The sequence below is a fragment of the Somniosus microcephalus genome, unplaced genomic scaffold, assembly GCF_052327205.1.
Source record: "Somniosus microcephalus isolate GS21.2 unplaced genomic scaffold, FLI_Smic_1.0 unresolved_chr1, whole genome shotgun sequence".
In the NCBI taxonomy this organism is placed as follows: Eukaryota; Metazoa; Chordata; class Chondrichthyes; order Squaliformes; family Somniosidae; genus Somniosus; species Somniosus microcephalus.
The window spans coordinates 26,560,501-26,569,490 of NW_028225179.1; the positions used below are offsets into that span (position 1 = coordinate 26,560,501).

Sequence of the window (8,990 nt, forward strand, 5' to 3'; positions counted from 1 at the left end):
ACTTTCTGTCCTCTGCCGCTCTGTCAATTTCCTAAACAGGGCAATAATGTGCCTTCAGTTCCATGGGCTTCAACCACAGTCTCTTATGAGGGACTTTATCAAATGCCTTCTGGCCGTCCATATAAATAACATCTATCGTCATTCCCCTGTCCACTACTTCAGTCACCTCCTCAAAACATTGAATCATCTTAAACACCTCAATTAGATCACCCCTTAATCTCCTATACTCGAGGGAATACATGGGGTTCCAAGGATAGGGTGGGATATGTGTTGGTGTAGGGGTTACGGGGATCGGGTGGGATATGTGTCGGTGTAGGGGTTACGGGGATCGGGTGGGATATGTGTCGGTGCAGGCTCGATGGGCCGAAATGGCCTCTATCTGCACTGTGGGGTTTCTGTGATTCTGTGAATACCAGCTTCGTCTGTGCAACCTGTCCTCATAACTTAACCCTTTCAGCTCCGGTATCATTCTGGTGAATCTGTGCTGCGACCCTCCAAAGCCAGTATATCCTTCCTGAGGGGCGGTGCCCAGAACGGAACAGGAGGGCAGACTGACTGCGGCCTGCTCGACTGTTCAAGGTCAAATCCTGGGGGGATCTGAAACAACAAGGGTGGAATTTCAGTTGGAATCCATGTGGAATAAGTTGGAGCCAGAGAAAAAAGAAAGTATTTCTATGGCACCTTTCACGACCACCAGACATCTCAAAGCGCTTTATTACAGCCAATGAAACATCGAAACATAGAAGATAGGAGCAGGAGTAGGCCATAAATATAACTCTACATTTTCAGGCATTCTGAAAGAAGCCCCTCAGGGATCTCGGGTTCAAATTTCTGAAATGTAGGTATTGTAACAACGTCCTCGGGGGACCCCGGCAATAGAAATCTGCTGAATTCAAAGCATTTCCTCGGCCGCAGCAGGAGCTTGCTTCACTCCCACTGGAGGCTTTTTACAAAACATGTGTTGCTGACATGCTGACAGATTGCTCAGTGAAGTGTTAGGTGCATACACAAGGCTGGCCATTGAGGGGAGGGGAGGTGAGGGGGGGAAACACACACACACACATCCTTTTACCCTTCACCTCTACCTGAAACGTCCATGTTTAATACCTGACACAGGGACAGAGCTAAACTTCTCGAGAGGAGGAGGAGGAGGGAACAAATAAAATCTCCCCCCTCTGCCACGCGCACACTGGCCTGGCTGGCATGCTAAAAGGTCAGGAGAACAATGAACCGGCCCGGACTCGAGGCCCGAGGCATTGAAAGTGTCCACAAGCATCAAGATTTGCTGAGCCCTCTAGGGCTAGGCCGAGGCTGCGAGGGCAGAGCCAGCGCCGGAATTCTCCCGCTGACAGCCGACTGTTGGCGAGGTAATCTGATCAAAGGCTGATATTAAATCCAGCTTCTGCTCATATCAGGGTATTGAGTGATGTACGACTTAAAAACCCCAGCGGTTCCGAAAGTGCTGCCTTGGCAACAGGATGGAAATTGGGATAATAATGTATTCATGGCAGGAGCGACCTGGGGCTGCAGAGTAGGCTCTCCGGGGAGAGCACTTCACCCTGAGCTGGACTTGTCTGGGCAAAATCACTTTACAATAGACAGGAACAGAATACTGATGAGCTCGGGCACTGATGATCACATCGATATGGGAAAGAGTGAAATGCAGTGAAGGGGGGAGAGAGAGAGGAAAAACATCTCGACAGAAGAGGCTGAGTGCCGCTTCTTTGAAAAATTGATGGGCCTCAAAAGCACGAAAGCACTCACGAAAAACAACAACTCCAGGCAAAATGGACACTCGGTACAGGAAGTTGCAATCATTGCTAGCGCAATGCCCGAGAGTGGAGAGTGCTAACCCACATAAAACAGGCAAGACCTTTACCTTATACTTCACTAAGCTTGTGTTACGATGATCCTTCTCCAAATTAAAAGGGGCGGTTCACATTCTGGCATTCGTTCAAAATAACATTTATAAAACATTCTGACAGTACTTAAAGGAGTGAAAATGTGCAGGGCTAATGGGGCAAGGGCAGGGGGAGTGGGACTAAATGGAAAGCTCTTTCAAAGAGCTGGCACAGGCACGATGGGCTGAGTGGCCTCCTCCTGTGCTCTACGATTCTATGATTCGGCCCCTCGAGCCTGCTCCACCATTCAATGAGATCTTGGCTGATCATCTAAATTCAGTACCCTGTCCCTGCCTTCTCCCCATATCCCTTGATCCTTTTAGCCTTAAGAAATATATCCAACTCCTTCTTGAATATATTTAATGAATTGGCCTCTACTGCCTTCTGTGGTAGAGAATTCCACAGGTTCACCACTCTCTGGGTGAAGAAATTCCTCCTCATCTCTGTCCTAAATGGCTTACCCCTTATCTTAGACTGTGACTCCTGGTTCTGGACTCCCCCGCCATCGGGAACATCCTTCCAGCATCTAGTCTGTCTAGTCCTGTTAGAATTTTATAAGTTTCAATGAGATCCCCTCTCACTCTTCTAAACTCCAGCGAGTATAAGCCCAATCGACCTAATCTCTCCTCATACGTCATTCCTGCCATCCCAGGTATCAGCCTGGTGAATCTTCGCTGCACTCCCTCCACGGCAAGACCATCCTTCCTCAGATAAGGCGACCAAAACTGCACACAATACTCAAGGTGTGGTCTCACCAAGGCCCTGTACAACTGCAGCAAGACACCCTTGTTCCTGTACTCAAAACCTCTCGCTATGAAGGCCAACAGACCATTTGCCTTCTTAACCGCCTGCTGCACCTGCATGCTTACCTTCAGCGACTGGTGCACAAGGACACCCAGGTCTCGTTGCACTTCCCCTTCTCCCAATCTATTGCGGTTCAGATAATAATCTGCCTTCCTGTATTTGCCACATTATACTGCATCTGCCATGCATCTGCCCAATCACCCAACCTGTCCAAATCATACTGGAGTTTCTCGGCATCCTCCTCACAGCACACACGCCCACCCAGCTTTGTGTCATCTGCAAACTTGGAGATATTACATCTAGCTCCCTCGTCTAGATCATTAATATATATTGTGAATATCTGGGGTTCTAGCACCGATCCCGACAGTACCCCACTAGTCACTGCCTGCCACTTGGAAAAAGGCTGGTTTATTCCAACTCTTTGCTTCCTGTCTGCCAACCAGTTCTCTACCAAGTCAGTACCTTACCCCCAATCCCATGTGCCTTAACTTTGCACGCTAATCTCTTATGCGGGACCTTATCGAAAGCCTTCTGAAAGTCCAAATACACCACATCCACTGGTTCGCACTTATCTATTCTACCAGTTACATCCTGAAGAAATTCCAGTAGATTAGTCAAGCACAATTTACCTTTTGTAAATCCATGTTGACTTTGTCCGATCCGGTCACTGTTTTCCAAGTGCTCTGCTGTTACATCTTTTATAATGGACTCTAGCATTTTCCCCACTACCGATGTCAGGCTTACCGGTCTGTAATTCCCCATTTTCTCTCTACATAGAAGATTTCGTCAGAACTGGCTCAGCACAGAATGTCAGTCAACCTTGACCCCAGCCTCCCTCACTCAGAAACCCCAAGCTGCATTGACGTCATGACGTCTCCACCTTTTATGACGTCAAGACGTCCCAGTGCACGTCACCCGCCGCCCGCCCACTGCTCCCGGGATCGCTCTCCATATTGGCCGGTGGACACGTCAATCCCGCCCGCTGCCCGCGGTCACATGCCCCTGAGGTGCTCTCCGGCTCTGCCCGAGTGAAGTCGCTCCATTCGGTGCCTGCGGAGCCCTTGGACTCTCAGGTTTGGATTCCCCTTTATTCTCTCCCCTCCTCTGATCTCAATCGGATCTGGGGGAAAACTCATTTTCCCTCACTGATTGCGGCTCTTTACCAACACCGACTTTACAAAGAAAGCCCCGCGCGGCAGCCTGGAGCTCAGGGGCCCAGCACGCAGGTGTGGGGGAGGATGATTGACAGGGGCCCAGGGTGGTTGCTGAGCATGCGCGGTGCAGGCCGGGCGCCTGTGGAGCAGGAGAGGGCGGGGCCATGGGGCGCATGCGCGGGGTCAGCCACAACTCAGCGCGGCGGCCGGAGCACTTTCTGGAGCGCGGGGGCTTGTGGGGATTGTAGCCGCCATTACTGTTGATCCTTTCAACCAAACTGTGCAGTAGCTGGGGCCTGAACATCAGCTTCACTGCCCCTGGGCTGGGAAAGGGCGACATGAGACAACATTCTCCTTCTTAAATAACAACAGTAAATGCTGGAAATACTCAGCAGGCCAGGCAGCATCCGTGGAGAGAGAAACAGAGTTAACGTTTCAGGTCTGGGACCCTTCATCAGAACTGGAAAAAGCTGGAGATGTGACAGATATTAAGCAGGTGCAGAGACGGTGGGGGGGCGGTTAGGAGGGAGGAATTGAAAGAACACCCTGTACTTTTGTAAGAGGCAGGAAAGATAAAATGTTACGAATGGGAATGGCTGTAAAGTGCCTAATCGAAAGATGAGGTGCTGTTCTTCGAGCTTACATTGAGCTTCATTGGAACAATGTAATAGGCCGAGGACAGAGAGATCAGAGTGGGAGTGAAGTGGTGAATTAAAGTGACAGGCGACCTTCTTACCCCCTTTCTACACTCCTTTTACAGGGTTTTAGAAATGGAACATTTACAAACAGGAAGCTCAGACCAAACATCACGTCAAGATATGACAGAGTCGCTCGATTCATCAGGACTTGAATATCATCAGCCTTTGCACATGGAAGGGGAGAGCAGTGATCACAGCACGGACAAAGCGCACGCATGTTCCACGTGTGGACGTGAATTCAGTCGATTGCCCAACCTGGAGGGACGCTGGAGAGAAACAGTATAAATGTGAGGACTGTGGGAAGGGGTTCGCCCAGCTGACTAGCCACGAGCGCAGTCACAGTAGGAACCGACTGCATAAATACAAAGACTGCAGGAAGGGATGCCTTCACCCGTATGCGCTGGAAGCTCATCAGCGGGCTCACACCGGGGAGAGGCCGTTCACCTGCCTAGTGTGTGGGAAGGGATTCGCTCAGTCCTCCAACCTGCAGATACACCAGCGAGTTCACACCGGGGAGAGGCCGTTCACCTGCCCTGTGTGTGGGAAGGACTTCACGTGTTTGTCCAACCTGCTAAGACACCAGCGTGTTCACTCTGACGAGAGGCCATTTAAATGTTCAGACTGTGGGAAGAGCTTTAAACGCTCCCAGTATCTGATGAAGCACCAGCGGCTGCACACTGGAGAGAGACCGTACGGCTGCTCTCACTGCCACAAGAGGTTTGTGAACTCAGCGGACCTGTTGACGCATCAGTGAGTTCACACCGGGGTGAGGCCGTTCACCTGCTCCGTGTGCAGGAAGAGATTCGCTCATTCGTTCAGCCTACAGACCCACCGGAGAGTGCACACTGGGAAGAGTCCATTCACCTGCTTCGTGTGCAGGAAGGGATTCGCTGAGTCCTCGAATCTGCTGGTACACCAGAGAATTCACAATGGAAAGAGGCCGTTCACCTGCTCCGTGTGTGGGCAGGGATTCGCTCAGTCCACCCTCCTGCTGATACACCAGCGAGTTCACACTGGGGAGAGGCCGTTCACCTGCTCCGTGTGTGGGAAGGCCTTCAGATATTCAGCCAGCCTGCTGGGACACCAGCGAGTTCACACCGGGGAGCGGCCATTCACCCAGTCCGTGTGTGGGAAGGAGTTCCCGTATATGTCCAGCCTACTGGGACACAAGCGAGTTCACACTGATGATAGGCCCTTTAAATGTTCAGACTGTGGGAAGAGCTTCAAAAGCTCCCAAGACCTGAAGCGACACCAGCGTGCTCACACAGGAGAGAGGACGTTCCCCTGCTCCGTGTGTGGGAAGGCATTCGCTCATTCATTCAGCCTGCTGGCACACCACAAAATTCACACTGGGGAGAGGCCGTACCCCTGCTCCGTGTGTGGGAAGGGATTCACTCGGTCCTCCCACCTGCGGAGACATGAGCAAGTTCACACCAGGGAGAGACCGTTCACAGGCGGCACGGGATTGACTCAGTCCTCCAGCCAACTGAAACAGCAACCACTTTGAAGTGGAGAGAGGCCGTTCACCTGCTCTGTGTGTGGGAAGGAGTTTGCTCTGTCCTCCCACCTGCTGAGACACCAGCGAGTTCACACCAAGGAGAGGTCGTTCACTTGTTCACCTCCCAGTGCAGGAAGGGATACACTCAGTCGTCCAGCCTGCTTGGACACCAGCGAGTTCACACCGGACAGTCGCAGTTCGCTGAGCGTCCAACCTATTTAGAGAGCTGCAAGTTCCCACTGAGACCCTGTAAAATGTTCTGACCATGGGAAGAGATTTGAAAGTGCTGTCGCACTGAGGCGAGGCCATTCAGCAGGGGTTCAGGAGGACGTCAACAGACGGGTCCAAACAATCCCATTTCCTGAGTGTGACATCGAGTGTACAGCACAGAAAGAGACCATTTGGCCCAACAGGTCCTTGCTGGTGTTTATGCTCCACACAAGCCTCCTCCCACCCTACTTCATCTAACCCGAGCAACATCTCCTTCTCACAATAACCAAGCTTGTGTATAAGAACAGGCCACTTAAACCGTTGTCAGTTTGAACAGACTCGAGAAGATTGCGCGCAAATCCACTGTACTTCTATTCTCCAGATTGAGGGAATTATATACTACATATTGACTGGGCAAATCAAATTACCACTAATGGTGTGGAGGACAAATTCTTGGAATGCATGCGAGATGGTTTCCTGGATCAGTATGCGGAGGAACCAACCAGGGAACAGGCTATTCTGGATCTGGTACTGTGTAATGAGAAAGGGCTAATGAATAATCTTGTGGTAAAGGGGCCTTTAGGGACATGTGACCATAATATGATTGAATTTTACATTATGTTTGAGAGTGATGTAGTCCAATCTGAAACTAAGGTCTTCAATCTAAACAGAGGAAACTACAAGGGTATGAGGGACAAGTTGGCCATGGTAGATTGGGAGACTACACTAAAAGGTATGAAGGTGGACATACAATGGCTAACATTCAAGGCAATAATGCATAAATTGCAACAAACATATATTCCTCTGGGGCATAAAACCCAAAAAGAAAAGTGATCCAACCATGGCTAACAAAAGAAATTAAAGTTAATATTAAGCCAGAAAAAGCAGTCAGCCTGAGGATTGGGATCTTTTTAGAAATCAGCAAAGGGTGACCAAGAAATTGATAAAGAAAGGGAAAATTGATTATGAGCACAAACTAGCGAAAAATATAAAAACGGATTGTAAAAGCTTCTATAGGTATGTGAACAGGAAAAGACTGGCGAAGGTAAATGTAGGTCCTTTACAATTAGAGACGGGAGAATTTATAATGGAGAATGAGGAAATAAATAAATACTTTGTTTCTGTCTTCACGGAGGAAGACAAAAAACCTCCCAGAAATCCGAGAAAACCAAGGGTGTGGCGAGAATGAGGAACTTAAAGAAATTATTATTAGTAAAAAAACAGTACTAGCAAAATTAATGGGACTAAAAGTTGATGAATCTCAAGGACTGGATGACCTACATCCTAGGGTTTTGAAAGAGGTGGCCATTGGGATAGTGGATGCATTGGTTGTCATCTTCCAAAATTCTATAGAATTTTGGAACGGTTCCTGCAGATTGGAGGATAGCAAATGTAACCCCGCTATTTAAGAAAGGAGGGAGAGAGAAAGTGGGGAACTGCAGACCTGTTAGCCTCACATCAGTAGTTGGGAAAATGCTGGAATCTATTACAAAGGATGCAATAATTGGGCACTTAGAAACTAATAGTAAGATTGGGCAGAGTCAACCTGGATTTATGAAAGGGAAATCCTGTTTAACAAACCTATTGGAGTTCTTTGAGGATGTAACTAGTGGAGTAGACAAAGGGGAATCGGTAGATGTGGTGTATCTGGATTTTCAGAAGGCTTTCGATAAGGTCCCACACAAGAGGTTGGTGAATAAAATTAGGGCACATGGAATTGGGGGTAATATACTAGCATGGATTGAGAATTGGTTAACAGACAGAAAACAAAGAGTAGGGATAAACGGGCCTTTTTCAGGATGGCAGGCTGTGACTAGTGGGGTACCGCAAGGATCGGTGCTTGGGCCCCAGCTATTCACAATCCATATCAATGATTTGGATGAGGGGACTAAATGTAACATTTCCAAATTTGCTGATGATACAAAGCTAGGTGGCAGTGTCCGTTGTGAAGAGGATGTGAAGAGGCTTCAAGGGGATCTCAACAGGCTCAGTGAGTGGGCGAGAACATGGCAGATGGAATATAATGCGGATAAATGTGAAGTTATCCACTTTGGTAGAAAAAACAGAAAGGCAGAATATTTCCTAAATGGTGAAAGATTGGGGAATGCAGATGCTCAAAGGGACCTGGGTGTCCTTGCACATGTGTCACTGAAAGTGAATGTGCAGGTGCAGCAAGCCATTAGGAAGGGAAATGGTATGCTGGCCTTCATTACAAGAGAATTTGAGTACAGGAGTAAAGAAGTCTTACTCCAATTATATAGGGCCTTGGTGAGACCACATCTGGAGCACTGTGTACAATTTTGGTCTCCTTACCTAAGGAAGGATATACTTGCCATAGAGGGAGTGCAACGAAGGTTCACGAGATTGATTCCTGGGATGGCGGGACTGTCGTATGAGAAGAGATTGAGTAAACTAGGCCTGTATTCTCTTGAATTCAGAAGAATGAGAGGGGATCTCATTGAAGCATACAAAATTATTACAGGGCTTGATAGGGTGGATGCTGGGAGAATGGTTTCCTTGGCTGGGGTGTCTAGAACCAGGGGCCACAGCCTGAGGGTAAAGGGTCAGCCATTCAGGACTGAGGTGAGAAGAAATTTCTTCACACAGAGGGTGGTGAATATTTGGAATTCTCTACCCCAGAGGGCTGTGGAGGCTCAGTCATTGGGTATATTCAAAACAGAAGTCGATAGGTTTCTGACCAGTAAGGGCATCAAGGGATATGGCG

The 8,990-nt window shown here is 48.8% G+C and overlaps 1 pseudogene; it reads left to right on the forward strand.

The window, feature by feature from the left end:
* Positions 1–1,225: 1,225 nt before the first annotated feature.
* LOC147094411 (uncharacterized) lies at positions 1,226–6,851 on the forward strand (annotated as a pseudogene).
* Positions 6,852–8,990: the final 2,139 nt, after the last annotated feature.